The sequence below is a fragment of the Prosopis cineraria genome, unplaced genomic scaffold, assembly GCF_029017545.1.
Source record: "Prosopis cineraria cultivar Desert tree isolate PC_DT_omini unplaced genomic scaffold, ASM2901754v1 PC11, whole genome shotgun sequence".
In the NCBI taxonomy this organism is placed as follows: Eukaryota; Viridiplantae; Streptophyta; class Magnoliopsida; order Fabales; family Fabaceae; genus Prosopis; species Prosopis cineraria.
Window position 1 is genome coordinate 44,291,978 of NW_026555342.1, and position 19,791 is coordinate 44,311,768.

The 19,791-nt window shown below is 29.5% G+C and overlaps 2 pseudogenes; both read right to left on the reverse strand.

The window, feature by feature from the left end:
• Window positions 1-4,424: 4,424 nt before the first annotated feature.
• Window positions 4,425-9,717, reverse strand: LOC129286542 (cysteine-rich receptor-like protein kinase 10; annotated as a pseudogene).
• A 4,607-nt stretch (window positions 9,718-14,324) lies between these two features.
• LOC129286543 (cysteine-rich receptor-like protein kinase 10) lies at window positions 14,325-18,743 on the reverse strand (annotated as a pseudogene).
• Between the last annotated feature and the right edge of the window lie 1,048 nt (window positions 18,744-19,791).

Here is a 19,791-nt window from a genome sequence, read left to right on the forward strand (position 1 = left end):
AAAGTCCGTATAGTTAAGTTGGGCCTAACTCATTGAACTTCTAAGATGGCATGAATACTAGAATTGTTAAATATTATTTTATTTTTTATGTAATTTCAAGTTTGATTTAAAAAGTAATATTTTCAATTTTTATCTTATTTTTATATTATTTTATAAATAATAAAAAAAAGAATTTGTATATTCGAGCTAAATTCTTTCAGGTGCTTGGTCCCAAATCAGCTTGGAGCAAAGAAAATCTTCTAAACTCCCATGCCCAACCTTAAAGACTTTTCAAACTTATTCGGGTTGACTTGTGAAGTTTGGCTCAAATTATTGTCTTTAAAAATAGTAGCCAACAAAAATAATCTATTTATCTGGAAATGGATCGGAGCTGAGTTTTGATGTGAAATTTGTTGTAGATACTCACCTAAATAGTTATATTGATCATGATTTTTGTAGACTGTAATGATTCTGAAAGTTCTTTTAAATATCATGGATTTTGATGTGAAATAATTTTTAAGATCTGTTCATAATATTTCTATCGAGTTTTCAGTTAAATTTTTCTTTCTTTTTCTTTTGATAAAAATAAGAAAATATTAGCAAGATAAAATGAAAATATTACATTACAAACAATATAATACTAATACTAAGGAAGGGAGAAATAAAACTAGAATGGGATGCTTGTATTGTATCAAAACATAAAACATTTTTAGGAGCTCTGAGACATCATGAGCCACAACACCATAAAATGAGGTGCTAAGAGAATATTGCTGAGAATCCACTGACAAATGATGCAAACATTATTACCACTGTTAGAGGTGAAAATAGATTAAGTTGAGATAGGCTTTGATCAAATATGCCTGAGTTTAGCTTGAAGCTTATATAAGACTTTTTTCATGATTTAAGTCTGAGCTTACCTAAAGGTTGACCTGACCTGAAAATTTATTTAAAAGTCTACTTAAAAGTAAAACTTTTAAATAGGTTTGCATTTTAGTTTTAAATGTCTCAAATTATTTTAGGATTATTATAGTATATAATATATAAACTGATTTATTAATTATAATATATAATAATTGAAAGGACTTGCCAACTATAAACATTAAAATTAATGAGTCCCATATGAATGAAAATATAACTAAAAATAAAAAAAAGAATATAATGATTAAAATTCAATGGTGAAACTAAAGCGTCTGTGATATATTACATAATATATGTGTGTCTATAAATAGGCTAGCCTGTTGGGCTTGTAGGCTAGGTTTTAAAAAAAATAGGTCTTGTCTATTTAACTAAATAAGGCTAATTAAAAACTTGAATCTAATTTGAGCTTTTTTAATAAATGAGCTAGGCTGGGTTTAAAATAGGCCAGGTTGTAGGCTTTTATTAGAAGCCTAACCTATTCCTACTCCCAACCATTATAAAATCAAATCACAAGCATTAATTCAGGAACAAAGAATTAAGGATGCATATGTTGAAAATTGTGCCTTAAAGCTAATCATTGTACTATGCACATTGTTATTTAATGAATTTCTCTTTTGTTATTATAACAATTACATGTTCAATATAATAACTGTATCCCTGGATAAACTATAGTGATTGTCTTAAATGTCCTTGGTTGATTATCTTTGAGAGATCATAGATGAAACAATACTGGTATAACTTTGATTAATTGTAAAGATACAAATTAAAGTTATAGGCACTTGAAAGAGTACAAGGTACTGAACCGACTCGCTATGAGAAAGCTGCATGGTACAAATCATAAGCTTATCTCATATGTAATTATATCACTAAGCTCTTTGACCTGAGATTATCATGAATTCCTATATGATGACCACTGAACTTTAACCTAGTCAAAAGTCACTTTTGACCGGGTGATCATAAAGGCTAAGATTGAGTTTAGTGATATTCATGCAAAGGAATATGAGTGGTCAAGATAGAATTTATCCCTTACATTAAGTGAAAGATATTACCGGGCCCCTCAATGAGTAAGACTGAGAAAATATATGACCATACTATAATGGAAAGGGTTTTTCCATTGTTACTATCAGTTTACTCAGAGATCGAGAAAGTAATGGTCAGGTAGAGGAGAATGACAAGTTCATGTCTCATACTTGACCGAAATATTGCATGACAAAAGAGATGTGATATGGTTGCATGATAGGTTACATTAGATCATTGATCCCCATGTGAATTGGGTAGTTGCAATGTCTTGCTAGATGCCACTTGTAACTTATGAGCTAATAGCGTAATTAGCCCATTGCCAATTTCATATGGGCCTGCAGGGTCGCACACAAGAATAACCCAACTTAAGTTATAATGTCCAAGTTCATTGAATCTGGAATATGTCTAGATTCAATGAATGTAATATAAGGTGAATGAATTTTATATATATATATATATATATATTTGAATATTTATTTGATAAATATATATATATATATATTTATATGAAATACAAAATTCAAAATATAAATATATATATATATATATGTATATATATGATATATAAAATTAAATATAGATAATATATATATATATATATTTGAAATATATATGTATATGTGATATATATTATATTATCTTATCTTATCTTATCTTATCTTATGTTAGTTTTAAATTTAATTTTATATGATAGATTAAATTTAATAACTAACATGATAAGAGAGAATATCATGTCAGTTTTATAATTTGAATTTATAAGATAAATTCGAATTAGATATGATATTATGGATTAAATTTATAAGATAAATTTAATTAAATTTTTGTGAGCTTTTAAGTGGAAGACAAAAACCCTTATCTATATATAGATAGGGACGTCCTTATGAAGGCAGTGAGAAAGAGTTAGAAAATTTCTGATGACAAAAACATTTTGAGAGCCACAAAACACCCTATAAAAAGGAAAATTAACGTTCAAAGAAGAACGGATGCTGAGAGCGCTAGCATGCTGTTCAAGTTAGAGAGCTGTTCATGTGGATACCGGTAGAGGGAGCAGATCTACGTTGTCAGCTCTTGAAATCTAAATGTGGGCCAACTTTAAAGAATTAAAAAGGTAACTCTTCTATCTACCTTGACTTAAACGAGTTCGTTCGGTCCATATTAGGATAGAGACTTTAAAATTTTAATCTTCCACTATGCCTCCCTATCCAACAGCATATTCCTCAAGCTTTAATTTCTATATGATAACTTGCAAAATTACTTTAATGAAAGCAATTGAGCAGTAACAGAATTTATGAGACTGTGTCTTATCTAGCAATTTCCCAAGCTAGAGGGGAAATGGAACAATCATTGTTAATGAAGATTGACTAGCCAAAAATTTTTAAGCCACATTTATAAAAAAAAAATTAAGCCACATTAAGTAACAGGAAACCTTTTCCAAAGGGGGAATGTAATGAAAAAATTGAAAAGAGTATAAAAGAATACCTTTCAGTTTTTCTTTTTGTTAAGATTGGAGAATTGAATAGAGAAGAAGATTGAACATTTATTGATGAAGATGATACAACATTACACCATCATAATCCTTCACTTGAAAGATTTACAACCACAATTTTTCCCTTAACTAAAGGTAATGACAACTAATACACATGGTGTGAGGTGAGGTTAACACAATATACCTCCTTCTAAATGCCTAGCTTTCAACCATATATATGGACTTAGGGTAATAATTAATCATGATTAACTAACAACTAACCATGATTAACTCAACTTGCCAACAACAAGGAGGGAACAACTTGTTGAAATATTAACTACATAATTTATTGGTCAGCTAGACTAATACAACCATTCTATGCTTGTAAGATGAAAACTTCTTATATTTAACTGCACTATTGACTTCATAGTTCTCATAGGAAATTACTAGACTATTTTCTTGACCATCAAATAACCATGATCCTTATACAACGTGAAACACTCGAACCACTTTAGGCTTTTTCACACCTTCAACACATCCATGAAAGCACTCAACAACAATCAGTAAAGTCAAACTCCAACTTTTCTACTTCAGTCCCCTTGTGCACAATATCCTATAGTTTCATATCCATTACTCTTTTAGACAAATTTTTGAGGCAAAATTGCCCTTTAACACTCAAAATAATGGTTAACGTTAGTCAAACATTATTTTAGGGTGATATTAATTGCATTATTTTTTAAACTTTTAGGGTAACATTGCACCAATCAAAAGTTAATGATACCAATTATATTTGATAAAAAACTTTCAGGACACACTACAAAGATCTAACCATAGAGGATGATTATTTTTTTCCAATAAAGGATGGTTATTAATCATCCTCTATTTGACCTTAAATTTCATGTAACGAATGACACATTAATTGTCATTTAATATACAAATAATAGAAGTACAAGATATTAATATTCTATCTTTCTATCTTCATATAATTGAGTAAATTAACCAGTCTTCATATCTAAGAGGAACAAGAAATATAAGCCTTGTACTAGCGAGGAAAGAATTCACTTGTAGACGTTTCATTAACAGAGCATGATTCTTTCCTTTGAGATCCAGTGGTAGACTCCATTTGACTAGCAAGCATAAAGGATGTAGGTTCTTGTGGAAATGGTAGTTGAATTGAATCATCACTAAGATATGAAACAACTGTTGCCATGGAAGGCCTTACATTTGGATTTTCTTGAGTACATAACAAACCAATCTGGATGCACTTGAGCACTTCCTCGTATGATCCAAATTCTTTCACATTTGAATCCAATATCTCTAACAACTTTTCATCCTTCCAATGATTCCAAGCCTACAACAATTACACAAAACTAATTAAATATATATTCCAATGTACAATAATCATTATCATTTCTTAAGGGTCGTTAAGGAGATTATATAAAAATTATGAGAGAAACACATCAACACCACTTACATAACTTAAGAGGCTATCAACATATTGAGATTGATCATTGCTTGTATTATTCTTTCCACTTATAGTTTCTAAAACTATAACTCCAAAACTAAAAACATCTGATTTTTTGAAATATTGTCCGTACATTGTATATTTTGGAGACATATAACCACTATAAAAAAATAGTGACAAGATATATTAAATCCAATAATATCAAGCTACATGGAGTTAAAGCTAATTTTTTAAGAACTCACTATATTCCAATAATTCTACTTGTATTTTCCTCATCTTCATTGATAGAAACCATCCTAGCTAAGCCAAAATCTGAAACTTTTGGATTCATTTCATCATCCAATAAGATATTGCTTGGCTTGAGATCACGGTGTATAATTTTAAGACGAGCATATTCATGAAGATAAAGAATTTCTCGAGCAATTCCTCCTATGATTTTATTGCGCCGCAGCCAATTTAATGATGTTTGGCCTTTTTCAAAGCCTATACATAAATTTACATGTGAGTGACAAAAGTGCCAAAATAAATAAAGATAATTTTAATTATAACAAATAATGAAAGGCATAGAGGATGAATAATAATGTACCATATAGACTATAAATTTCAACTAAAAAGTAAAAATTGAGTTTAGAAGAGTCTAACCAAATAGAAAGTAATCAAGACTTCTGTTGTGAACATATTCATAAATAAGTATTTTCTCTTGCTCTTTGATGCAAAATCCTATTAATGCCACCAAATTTCTGTGTTGAAGTATTTTCTCTTAAATTCTTTTGCACCTTGGCCTGAACTTTTTGAAAGTCTCTTTACAGCTACTTCTTGGCCATTTGAGAGAATGCCCTAGAATAAGATTGTTGGTTAATTATTTGGATTAAAAGGAACAAATATATGAACACAAGAGCACATATATTTAACATTTATGTTGATGGTATTATTTGCATTGTCACCTTGTAAACCTGTCCAAATCCACCTTTGCCTAAACTATTTTCCTCTAAAAACTTGCTAGTTGCAGCTTCAATGGTGGCTAAATTGAATTGCAAAGGCTCTAAATTGGGGCCTTCACTTCCAACTAGACAAACAAACAAAAAAAAAGCATATTGCAAGTTTACTCACAACTCCCATCGTAGCCAAAATATAAAGAGATAGCATGAAAATTACTCACAATATTTTTGTCTAAGGTGAACCCTACAACTCTTCTTCCGTTGACTCTTCGTAAGATAGTAGGCGAAACAAAAAAGTAACCCTAAACTAACAAGAGAAGCCACAATTATGACAATAGTCCATGCTAAATGGCCTTTCCCTTTTCCTGTTTAAGCAAAAAATAGTACATGTCTCAATATAATGTCGTCTTTAAGGATAAATTAGATTTCACCATTTAGTATAGGAAAGAATGGATCGAATTATTGGGTAAACCTTATTCTATATATTCTAACAAAGTTGGTTAAGTTAAAAAAAATTGTACAAGGAGTAATAATACAGGGATTGAGTTAGATTGAATTATAATTTAGGCATGGATTTGGGCCAATAGTGCAAGAGTTCAATAATTAATAACAGGATCAAAAATCACTTGAGGAGATTAGCTCAGAAATCACTTGGGATTAGCAAAATAATCACTATAATTTTATATAGAAGAGACTTAATTTCAACAACTGTTATCACTCAAGCATTTAGATGGTGCCTTATGAGGCATTGTATGAGAGAAAGTGTAGATCTTTGCTCTATTGGACAGAGTTAAATGAGAGGAGTTTGTTGGGATTCGATTTGGTGGATCAAACTACCTAAAAATAGAGCAATACCTGCTTGAAAAAAGTTAGGGCTGAGATTGGTTATGTGGGCTTTTTTTAAAAGGGTTGGATACTTTAAGCTCAATATAAATAGGCCTAACTATTTGAATTTCCAACTCTATATGTATGTAGAGTCAATGATTTTGGCTAAATCTGATGGGCTAGCCCGAACCTGATCAAAAAATGATATGGTTGGGCTTGACTATATGAGCTTTTTAAAAAGGTATGATACTTTAAGTCTAAGTTGAATAAGCCTGACTTGCCTAAATTACTGGCTCTACCTAAAAAATAGAGTTGATTAAACAAAAGCTACTAATGGCTTATAGTAGACCAAAAAGTTACACAGATAAGAGAAGGAGATCGTTGGATTTTATGGTTAGGGACTATGTATTTTTCAAGGTTACATCGATGATTGGGTATGAGAGGTCAATTTGAGCCAAGAATTTGACTCTCAAATTTATTGGTCCATTTAAAATCTTGAAAAAAATTGGACCAATTGCATACAGGACAACAACACCACCTCATCTGTCTGATATCCATGATGAGTTCCATGTGTTTCAAAAATCATTTAGGATTAGCTCCAAAGTCACTATAGTTTCAAATAGAAGAGACTTAATTTCAATAAAGTCTCATGGAATGGAGAAATTTCATTTAAGCCCTAAGAGACTTTATGAAGTTAAAATTTAAAATTCATTTACATTAAAGTACTTAATTTTTTTTAATTCTTAAATGGGGGGCTGGGCTTGAGTTTTAGGCACACTAAGAGTCAAATATGTTTAAAAAGGCTGGCCCTAATGAGCTCAAAGATAACAACTAGCCCTTTGGGTTGAGCGCGACCCGTTTAAGCCCGCATATATATATTTTTAATAAAAATTATTAATATTTATGAATGAGAAGGAAGAGATTTCAAATACGAAAAAAATAGTAAAAATGTTTGTAAACAATTTTAAAAAATAAAAAACTAAGCCTAAATAAAAAAAGAAAATCTTGATATTTTGTCACTGAAGAGCCAACTCATATTGAAGCACAGTCAAATATTGTTAATATTAAATATGATAGTGATGAAAATTATCATGATCATCATAATGTTGCTGTTAATGTTTTGATATTTAGAGAAAACTTAGTTGGTTTATTTAGTTTTGTTTGGTTTAATTTTGGCAATTTGAATAATGATTTGGTATTTTAATTGATTAATATTTAATCATTTATAGTTTAATTTGTTTTATTTTTATATATTTATTTTTAAGAAAAAAATTTAAAAGGACCTAAAGTCCTCAAAGTTGGCTTTGAACTCGTGGGCTCAAGGGCTAGGCTTTGTAAACAAGGAGGTTTTTGAATAATCAGGCTTTTTTGGTTTGAGCCTATCTTGTTTTCTCACTTGTAATCGTTGGAGAAGCACCATTAGTAAAGCTATCAATATAGGTCATGCTTAGTTAACGTCAGCTATGCTTTTAGGCCTATATAAGGGTTGGGCTTGAAAAAAGAAGAAAGATATTTTGGTGTAAAAAGGCTCTTAGGCCCTACATTTATAAGCCTAACAAGAACAGGTTTGGTCTTGAGTTTGAGCTAGTCCTTATAATTTTTTAAACTTTACTTATATAATTTTCTAATGTTTTGAATTAGTATTGAGAATAATACAATTTGTTAAATGATTATTCTAAGGGATGAAGATGAAGTTAGTGAAGCTATTGAAATAAAAAAAACATATTTTTTATATAGTTACATGATAACTAAGTTACTTAGTTTCGAACATTGTGGGCTCAATTCAGACCCTCTTAAAAACATTTTCACATTCAAATAGTCTCAGATTCAAAACTTTATGTTTAAGCCAAGTATTGAAAATTGAAATGGTCAAAACCATAATTAAAATCAAATTGATTGTAAATAAAATATTTTATTAAACTAATTAAAACAATGATTTAATGGTTCTATAGTTTAATTAACCTGTTATAACCCTTTCTAACGTGTAGCCATAAAAAACATACTCTTTTTGGATATACGTTGTTTTCTAAAAGCATTTCTTGGTTCAAAATATATATCATTGAGTAAATTATATATATATATTTTTTCTATTTACATCCTTGCTTTAATGACGTTAATGTAAATAACGAGAGTACTTTAAATATTTCACTTAAGAGCATAAATGAAAAGATATAAATATTTTTAAAATATCAAGATATTAATCAAGTTTTTCCCAAAAAGCATAAGTTTGTTGACAATGACTTATATTATGGTGAGAGGGAATATAATTTAACTATACCTTGGGGATATGATGAAGAAGCTGTCGGAGGGAGTGTAGCGGGTGCCGGCGCCGGCACCACTTGTTGATCCAGAGAACGATAGAAGGGATACAATTCGTAACGAATGATGCAACTGGGAAATAGAAGCCTTCCTCCTTCACTGCCCTGACAACACCATGTAAGGTTCCCAATTGCAACACTGAGACACTTTCTGCAATCTTGGGGTGAAAAGTCCGGCGTGCACTGAGCTAGACAATACAAAGTTTGAGACCCCGAAATACTATTCACTTGTGTCGTCTCATACTTCTTTTTCCCGACAGCAGGTTTCGCCGCCTCATCCGCTGTCTTGTTCATAACATCGAACAATAATCTCATGAAACTTTCCTGGTTGGTCATATTGGCGGTGTTGTAGTAACCGTTTCTTGATGCTTGTGTCGACTGTGGAGAAGAAGGAGTAGTTGGAATAGCGAAGCAAGCACTGGTCGTACCAGATTATGGCCTCCTTCGAGAACCTGCACTCGGAACGGATTCGCTGGCTCGCGTCAACGACGCATTCGTGGCACAACTGGAGGGTGACGTCACCACGACACATGAAGAGGCCGTATACAGTGTCGCCGCCCTTGGCTACGGTGGTGTTGTAGAAGTGGACATTGGAGACGGCGGTGGAGGTTAATGAGGAAAGAGGGTGGTGAGGTCCGATTGATAGGCACTATTAGCAGTGAAGTTTCCGTCAGTAGAGCAAGCGTGGACAAGATAAAACGTTTGAGCTTCAGTAGTGGAAGAACAGAGGAAGCAAATAAAGAAGAAAAGGACGAAAGTTTTGTGGCATCCCATAATCACAAACGTCATGGTAAGGGGTAGTGATGCGCTGTGTTAATTAGTAGTGTTTTTGAGGTGTGTTGAAGGCAAGTGTGTGGGGGGCTCATACACAAGCTTAAAGGACATTTTGTCCTTCAAATATTTGTTAGGATTGCACGTCTAGTGTCTTAAATTTATATGTGACATAATTTTCCTTTATATTTAAAAAATGAGGCACTAGTGATATTGATTGACATATAAAATAAAAAAAAACTTAAAATAAACAGTAAGGACAAATAAAATTACAAATAAATACTCTATAAAAATTAATATTAATTAAGTCTTTAAATCAATATGATGGAAGCTCTTCAATTTGCTTCATCATACTTTGGCAAGATTTCTTGTTTGGATTTGATTCTTGGACTATTCCTCGTCACGGTCGTGGTCAATAAATGGAAGATGGTGCATGTTTATTGGTAGATGATAAATGAAGACGATGGACTTTTTCTTTAAAAAAATTTTTATAGGTATTTTAATTTTTTAAAATATATATTTATTAAAATTTTTTTATTTCACTTTCATTTTTTTTATTGAACATACTTTCAAACCCTACCTATTTTTTCACTTCTATTTCTATTTCCACCAAAACTACTTCTTTGTTACTAAATGAGACATAAATAAACAAGTAGTAAGATTAGAAGAATCATTAATTTTATTTAACAAAAAAAGTTTTTAAAATTATGCAAATGAGGACTCCTAGCTAGGCTCGCATAGGCAGTCAAATAATTGGTTCCCATTATTGACATTAATTTTCTCTTCTTGTCTATGTTGATCGACTTTTCTTCTCTTCAGCCTGAAAACACACTCGTCCGCAAAACGTTGTCTTTGTGAAAAGAATCGTGACTTAGAAAGGAATTTGCACAAGGAAAAAAAATGATAATAAAGTCTTTTAAATTATATAAAATAATATTTTAATATTTTAAAATATCATAATTCTCTTAAAGTTTTTAAAACTTTTCTATCATTAAGGAATTAATATAAAAATTTAAATTATTCTTGTTTAAAATAAAAATCATATGCCTTAGAATAGATATTTTACACTCTTAATTCGCAGGTTTTGTTCTAAAATTTAAAACTTTTCTTTTTAAAATCATAAGAATTCAATAGTATTTACTAGTTTGTATTTGAAATTTTAATATTCTTCAAGTGTTGCAAGTATCAATTACCATTCATAAGTTTTATTCTAAGATTCATAACTTTTTCTTTTTAAATTCGCAAGAATTTAAATTAATTTGTAAGTTCACATTTAAAATTTTGATATTTCTTAAGTGTTGTAAATATCAATTGTCATTCAAAAGTTCTGCTATGATATTAACAATTTTTCTTCCTAAAATTGTAAAAATTTAATAGCAATTTGCAAGTTCACAAGTATCTATTATGAAGCTTAGGATTTTTCAATCAAGGATAATTTAGTCTTTTACATTAATTTCTCAATGACAAAAAAGTCCTAAGAGATTTTAGAGAAATTATAGTATTATGAGGAACCAAAATATTATTTAGATAATTCAAATAGATTTTAATGTTATTTTCCCTTTGCATTATTAAAATCCTGTTTTTTCCCCTTACTATTGATTAATATTCCTTGCTAACTATCTAGGATACATACCTATATGAGTGATGGAATATGGAATAATGGATAACTTGACTAACTAGGATTTCTTCAAGATATATATTTGGATTACTCATTAGGGATAATTAACTAAGCATATTTATCCATTAGGATCATGATCTATTATTTATTTTATCATTATCTTATATATTAGCATCTTTATAATTTGAACTAAACCTAAGATTCAAATTTAAATTATTATTTCTTTTATCTTTTCATTTTTAGGGATCTATCGATAGAATTAGAGTTTTCAATTGAATGGGCTTTTAATAAAGGAAAAATATAACTTTAGGTTCCTACTACACTTTGTTTGAGTTTTGTTATAGGTTCTTATATTTTTTTTTTTTGATATTCTCAGATCTCTACACTTTTATTTTTTGATATTTCAGGTTTCTATAACACCCTAATTGAGGATTTAGAGCACTGAAAAATAAAAATATAGGGACCCAAATGCTTCATCCGTCCCAAATTATAAAGCAGTTTTAGAGAAAAATCTCATCACATATCAATAAACCTTATTAAATATACTTAACAACTTATTTTTTCTAAAATAAAAATATAAACTTTCAAAAATATCAATAATTTAATATAATGAAAAAAGAATGGATGAAAATTAATTATAGAAAGAGAAAGATTAATATTAAAATAAGCCTATTTAATAAAATTTTAATCTTTTAAAGTGTCTTATATTTGGGCAGGGCCATGTCATGGGATTTTAAAGCCTAAGGCAAAATAAGTAAAGAGGCTTAATATATAATAAATTATCAATCCTTATTTACTTTTTCTAGCTTTTTGAGTTGCAAAATCAGATAACAAAGTTTTGTAATCAAGTAATTCTAATATTTCACTCTTAATATATAATAAGACTAGTTCATTTCAATCGATCTTGTAATATATTTGATTTCAAATATGATTTGAGAAATTTTAATTTTGAAAAATTTTTTTGCAGTAGCAACAGATATTGTTTAATAATATTCTATAAGCAATACAAACATTTGGAAAAGTATCTAATCTTTTGACATAGTTTAATATTTCAACTGCTGTGTTAATTTCTTCTGTTAATATTTCTCAAAATTTTTAATTATGAAAATAAATCAAAACCATCAATATCATAATTGTCATTAAAACTTAAGAACAATATTAATACAAAACTTTTTCAATTCATCATCATCCAAAGTTTAAATTTTTTGGATTCAAATAAAAAATAAAAAATGATTTCATATTCTAAAAATTGTTCAAATTGACTCTCAATAGAAGAAATTGATTGATTTAAAATTTATAAAAATATTCAATATGAAAAGAATCTTCAGCTGAATTTATGATCTCATCACTAATATTTTCATTAAAATATTTTTTCCTATAATTATACATTTTTCATGAAAATTAGGATTTATGTTCATTTCAATAGCTATATTTTTTTTTTTGTAAATTCCAAAGTAGATGCAAAACCATTTTCTCTATAATCCTTTAAATAAGTAATAAAGCCTTTTAAATGATATCTAGCGACATCTATGTGCATATATGTGGACTCAAGGATCTTACAAAATATAGAGAATTGTAGTCTGTAGAAAGGGAATGAATAATTATTAATGACTAGATTAAGGCTAACTTAATAATTAAATATTATTTTGGGAATGTGAAAATATTTTCATTCTTCAACAGGGAGAAGAATTGGGGCTTTATTTTTTTCATTTGTACTTATTACAAAATATACAAATAAATATCCCTTCATATTAGGGATATTAATGACCTTTTCTTGGGGCCCTAGGCAATTGTCTTAATTGCCTTGAGGTTCCCACGGCCTTATATTTTGGGATGTCTAATTTTTCTTAAAAATATTTTATAATTTTAGGATAGAAAGAATATTAATTAGAATTTTCAGAATTGGTCTTGATCTTCCCCGTCCTCCTTTTTCTCTCTTCCACCTTTCTCGTTCTCTCATTCCCTCTTCCCCTTTCCAGTTTACGTCAATCGGTCCCTCTGATTGATCATCAAGCTGACCCATTTTGCACGTCTAAGCTAAGTCACCGCATTTGCATGATAGAGTCGCGATTTCATTATGTCAGGCCGACTTTAGGAAGCTTTATCCTTTATATTTCCACAACTGACCGAGTCAAGACTGTCTCTCTTCTACAAGTTATGATTCATAATTTCGGGTCCCATTATAGTGCATATACCCTCCTCTTAATTATATTTTGAACTTATAAACCCTATTGAGGGATCTGATGTGTAAAGGGTCGTGGATAGGGTGAGATTATTATGAGTCTTGTGTTGGGAAGTCTCAAAAGTAAAATGTACTTTATATTTCCTCTGATCCAAAGTATAAACATTTTTTTTCTATTAATTTTAGTTTAAAATATAAGCAAATATGGACATATGAATTTTTTTTTTATTTTACTCATTGTATTTATAACCTATATCATCGTGAAAATTTATCTCCTACTCATCATAAAGTGCATTGATAATTGAAATTGAGAATAAAAAGAAAAAATAGTATATATTTTTATAATAATGAGAATTTTTTTATGTGCAATTTTTTTTTTAAAAAAACTGCTTATATTTGAACTGAGAGAGTAACTATCAGGGTTCTCCCATACCTAAACAACCTAGTCTTGTAGATGGAATTTTTTTTTTTTGACTTGTGGTCATGACACTTTCCTCTACAAATAAACATATAATGTAAAGTGTAAACCTTACCCACACGTTGTCTGGATTCCCCCCCCCCCCCCAAAATTCTTCTTCATCTTCTTTTAATTTTTTTATGTCTTTTCGACACTTCATGATCTTCTGAGTGGGTTCAATTCCCGACGCATCAGAATTATTTCCAGTAAAATATTTAAAATAAGGGGGTCATAAAAGTCTTGATAATATGATCAATTAAACATAACATAACAATTTATGCATTTAATTTCATAACAACAGTCTATCTCGTGGATGTACCAAACAGCCTTGGCATCCAAGAGGAAGAAGAAATTAATGCCTTGTAATAGCTACTAGCGAGGAAAAAATTCACTTATAGATACATCATTGGAGCAATATGTTTCATTACTTCCAACAGTAAGCTCCATCGGACCTTGCTGTATGAATGCAGGTTCCTGAGGAGCTGGCAATTGAATTGAATCATTGCTAAGATAATGAACAATTGCAGTCATGGAAGGCCTAGTATCTGGATTTGCTTGAACACATAACAAACCAATCTGGATGCACTTCATCATCACTTCATCATATGATCCTACTTCTTTTAGATCTGAATCCAATATCCCCAACAATTTTTCACCTCTCCATTGATTCCAAGCCTGCCACAATGAAGTAAAATCTTATTATTTCATTTATCATTGTCACCCTTTAATTAACTTATAAATTTTGATAAATAATACAATTTTAAGCTTGACATGAATATATTAGAAATATGAAACAAGTTATCATAACTTACATAGGTTAAGAGGCCATCAGCATATTGTGATTGATCATGACAACTTGTATTTTTCTTTCCACTAATGATTTCTAAACTATAACTCCAAAACTAAAAACATCTGATTTTTCAGAGAATTGTTCAAACATTGCGTATTCCGGAGACATATAACCACTGAAAATAAAAAAAAAGAAATATTAATAACAAAATTTCATCCTACGGATATACCAAGATAGATGAAGAGGTCAAAGGATGAAAAAATAATTTAGAACTCACTATGTTCCAACAATTTTACTTGTAATTCTCTCATTTTCATTGATAGCAACCATTCTAGCCAAGCCAAAATCTGAAATTTTTGCATTCATTTCATTATCTAGCAAAATATTGCTAGGTTTGAGATCACGATGTATAATTTTAAGGCGAGAATATTTATGAAGATAGAGAATCCCTCGAGCAACTCCTCCTATGATTTTATAGTGCTCCAACCAATTTAATACTCTACTTTTAGGGGAACCTATAAATAGTTGTGAGTGACTAAAGTGATCAGATAAATAATAGCAATCTTAATTAAAGCAATCAACTGTAACAACAATATAATGGAAGGCACAAAACAATAATAACAAGACATGTAGACCATCAATTTCAAATAAAAGTTAAAATGAGTTTAGAAGAGTCAAACCAAATAGAAAGTAATCAAGGCCTTTATTGGGAACGTATTCATATACAAGCATTTTCTCTTGCTTTTCTATGCAGAATCCTAATAACACCACCAAATTTCTGTGCTGAAGTCTGGCTATTAATAGAACCTCATTCTTAAATTCTTTTGCACCTTGACCAGAATCATTTGAAAGTTTCTTTACGGCTATTTCTTTGTCATCTGGAAGAATACCCTGAAAAAATAGTATGCTTGATTAGAAAGGAAAAAAAACATACGTGGGCGTACTGTATATGTATATTTAATTTAGGAAAAATATAATTTTAGATATCTGCACTTTGCTTGTATTTTACTATTGATCATTGTATTTTTTTCCAGTGTTTTAAGTTTTTACATTTTAATTTTTTGGTGTTTTATGTCCTCTCAAGATCCCTACATTTTGTTCATGAAAGGATTTAAAATACTAAAAATAAAAATGTAATGACCTAAAATAAAAAAAATGCAAAAAATAATAGCAAAATATGAGCAAGGTGCTGGAACCCAAATTTATGCTGTCCCTTTAATTTAATAATAGATGGTACGTGTGACCTTGTAAACTTCTCCAAATCCACCTTGTCCTAACTTGTTTTCGTGTGAAAACTTATTTGTTGCAGCTTCAATGGTTGCCAAATTGAATTCCAGAGGCTCTAGAGTGGCGCTTTCGCTTCCGACTATAGAAATTTGAAAGAAAAAACAATTAATAGTAAAAGGCCACACACACACACACACATACTCGGCTCTTCCATTTAGTCAAACTGTACATGAATAAAGAGATAGCATGAAAGTTACTTACAGTATAGTTGCCTAAGAAGAGCCCTACGACTCTTCTTTACGTGATTCTTTATGACGTAGTAGGCAAAACAAAAAAGTATCCCCGAACCCACCAGAGAAACCACAACTATCACAATAGTCCGCGCCGATTGGCGTTTCTTTACTGTTTAAACAGCAGATACTTCCATATCTTAATATCATTGAATATTGTAAATTACAAATTTACAACTATATATTATATTGTTAAAATACTCCAGCAATTATTTTATATATATATATATATATAGATATTGAATGCATTTTGATCAAGATAAATTATTACGAAGTATACAATCATTCATTCAATCAAAAGAAAATCAAACGAATTCAAAAGTAAATTTTTCAAACTTTTACTAATTTATAAATAGTGAAATATCAAAAATGAATGAATGAATGAGTCAATGAAGAAGAAGGCCTCATCTTTAGAAAGTCTCATTCTCCTTTTCCCCCTATTTTATGTTCAATATCCCCTCAGTTATTGGAGTGACTTGATTAGTGGAATTACCATCATGTCTCCAAAATATCATCTCGCAGAAGACTACTCGTCAACTGTCAAACAAACTCAATTTTGTGGGCATGGGATGACTAATGATCAATTGAGATTTAATTTGAATTATATGTATTGGGATAATGATCGTATAAAATTTGAAAAATGGTAAATTACTATAACTTAACTATTTGAGCTAATTTAATTTATTCTTCATGATGATGCACATTTCTGAAGTCTTCATTCTTCATGTGAACAGTTGGGGCTTGAAATGGGCATATATCTTTTGCTATCAATTAACCATTAAAACCAAATTTTCAGACGATTAATAATGTAATATAAAGGGAAATTAATCTGAAAGTCCTCATAGTTTTTTTTTTAAATTTTGAATTGCTTCATGTAGTTTATTCTGGCATAATCAAGCCCTTATAATTTGATCCATTTAATATATTAATCCCTAAAGGTTAAAATTATTAATGAATTAATAACTTCTACAAAAAACAAGAATACTTTTAAAGTTTATAGAAAATTTGATTTCAAATTTTTGTTAAAAAATTGATTTAAGACTTTTACATTTTTATTAAATTTCTTATGAAAATTCTATATGCATAAAAATTATTTAAAATAAATTACCTAATTATATAAATTTTGAGTTATAAAAATTATGTAATTAATTCTAAAATTATATAATTTTTAATAAAAATATAAAAAAATTTAATTTCATTTTTTAAAGAAAAATTCAAGGATTTAGCATTAAGGTTTAACAAATCTAATAAATTAAATTACAAGACTAAATTAAAATTAAATAAATTACAGGTACCTAGCTCAAAATTGAGAGAACTTAGCTAGAGGTAACTTATAATCTATATGTTTCCTATTACTTGACCTGAATCTATATTTTGCACCATAAATAAATTACAGAACCTATTCAAAATTAAGAGAGCCCTAGTTCTATTTATAAGTAATTTTCAGTATGGTTTATTAAAATAAAGAAAAAACTTTAAATCTCATTAATTTTGTCTTAGAATTTAATAAATTTTCATCTTTACACCCTAGTAAAGATAAAAAGAAATATTATTAATAATTTCCTAACATTTAATGAGGACATCAAGGTAAAAGGACAAATATAGAAAATAATAAATTATTTTATAAATAGAATTAAAATTAATCTTCTTTTATTACTCCCTCCATCCCAAATTATAAATTACTTTTAGGGAAGATTCAACCTCTCAAAATATAAGACACTTTAAAAAAAATAAGGTTTTATTAATGATACTTTTTGAAAGTTACCTTTTCCATATATTCTCTCTCTTTAATATTCTTTTATTAATGGAGTATTAAATGAAGGATATTTTTAAAAGTTTATATTTTTATTTTAAAAAAGTAAAATTATAAAGTGTATTTAATAAACTTTATTAATGCATGTATGAAATTTTATTTAAAAATATTTTATAATTTAGGACGCAGAGACTATCATATAATAAAACCACCGCTATTGCGCCAGAAGAAATAAAAGGTATCAAAGTTTTTCTTTCTTTCTGTCTTTTTACCTTTGGGATGCGAAGAATTGTTCGCCGGAGGAGAAAGTACAGGTGGTGTCGGCGTCGTCCTTCCTACTTGAGTATTACGATAGAAGCGATACGAATCATAACGAACGTTGCAACTCGGATAAAAAGCCATTTCGCTTGGAAGGTAACCGTTGGATCGCGTTAAGGACGCACTGGTGGCACAGTTGAAGGTTGACGTCACCCCGGCACATGAAGAGGCCATAGACGGCGTCGCCGCCGCCAGAAACGGTGAGGTTGAAGAACTCGTCGTTGGCGGCGTTGTTGGAAGCTAAGGAAGAGAGGAGGGTGTTCAGGTTGGATTGAAAGGCACTATTGGCAGTGAAATTTTCTTTGTTTGAGCAGGCGGGTAAAAGATAATTAGTTTGCCCTTTTGTGGTAGAAGAATAGAAGAAGTGAATGAGGTGGTAGAGTAAGAAAATTTTGTAGGAATTAGCCATGGTAACGGTGAAGGATGTGTAAGGGGTGATGAGATGGACGATGGCTTTCTAGTTCGTGGTGTTCAATTGATTATGTGTTGCAGTGGGAGAGAAGGTGGTCGATTGATGCGCGAGGGAAATGCTCGCACAAGTGATGGAAAAGATATATGATTTGATTTAGTACTGAGGGTTTATTATTATTTAATTAGCTATATAGGTTTAGTATTATTTGATTTAGCATTTAGAGTTTATTTTATATGTAAGTATTATATCAAATAAAATAAAATAAAATATTTACACTAGTTGAATACCTTATGTTATTACCTATTGATTCTAGGTAGATTTGAATTAATTATTTTATTATTTTAAGGCTCCGTAGATAGAATTAAAATTTTACATTTGTATTCATACTTGAATGTTGAATATAATTATACAGTTTTCACTATTTTTTTGGGGAGAATTTCAACTAAGGACCACCATAGAGACTTGATTTTATTTGGGTCCCAAAAAAATTTAAAATTTTAATTCAATTCAAGAAAGAAAAGTTAAAAGAATTTTGACGTTAAAAAAATCAAGATACTCTTCATATGTTATACAGAATCACTAGTTATTAATTTTCTTATTGCGCTTGTTAATTTATTAATATTACTTGTAAATTACATCAGTTTGCTGAATAATCAATAATATTAATTGTTAAGTTGTTAAATTTACTTGTTAATTTACTAATATTAGTTATAAATTACAAGACCTGTTAGTAATTTACAATGGGTGTTGATAAATTATGATACCTATTAGTAATTTATAACTGATGTTAGTAAATTAACAAATAAAGTTAGCAATTTAACAAGTGATATTACTTTTTATAGTTGAAAAACTCTTATATGATTACTAACATGTCAACTCATGCAATTTACAATTCATATTCATAAATTAATAAGTGAAATAAAAAAAATTAACAACTAATGATTCTTCATAATAAGTTAAAGATATTTTATTTTTTTTACTGTTAAAATTCTTTTAATTTTTCTCTTTTAAATTGAGCTGAAATTTCAAAAAAAAAAACCGACGT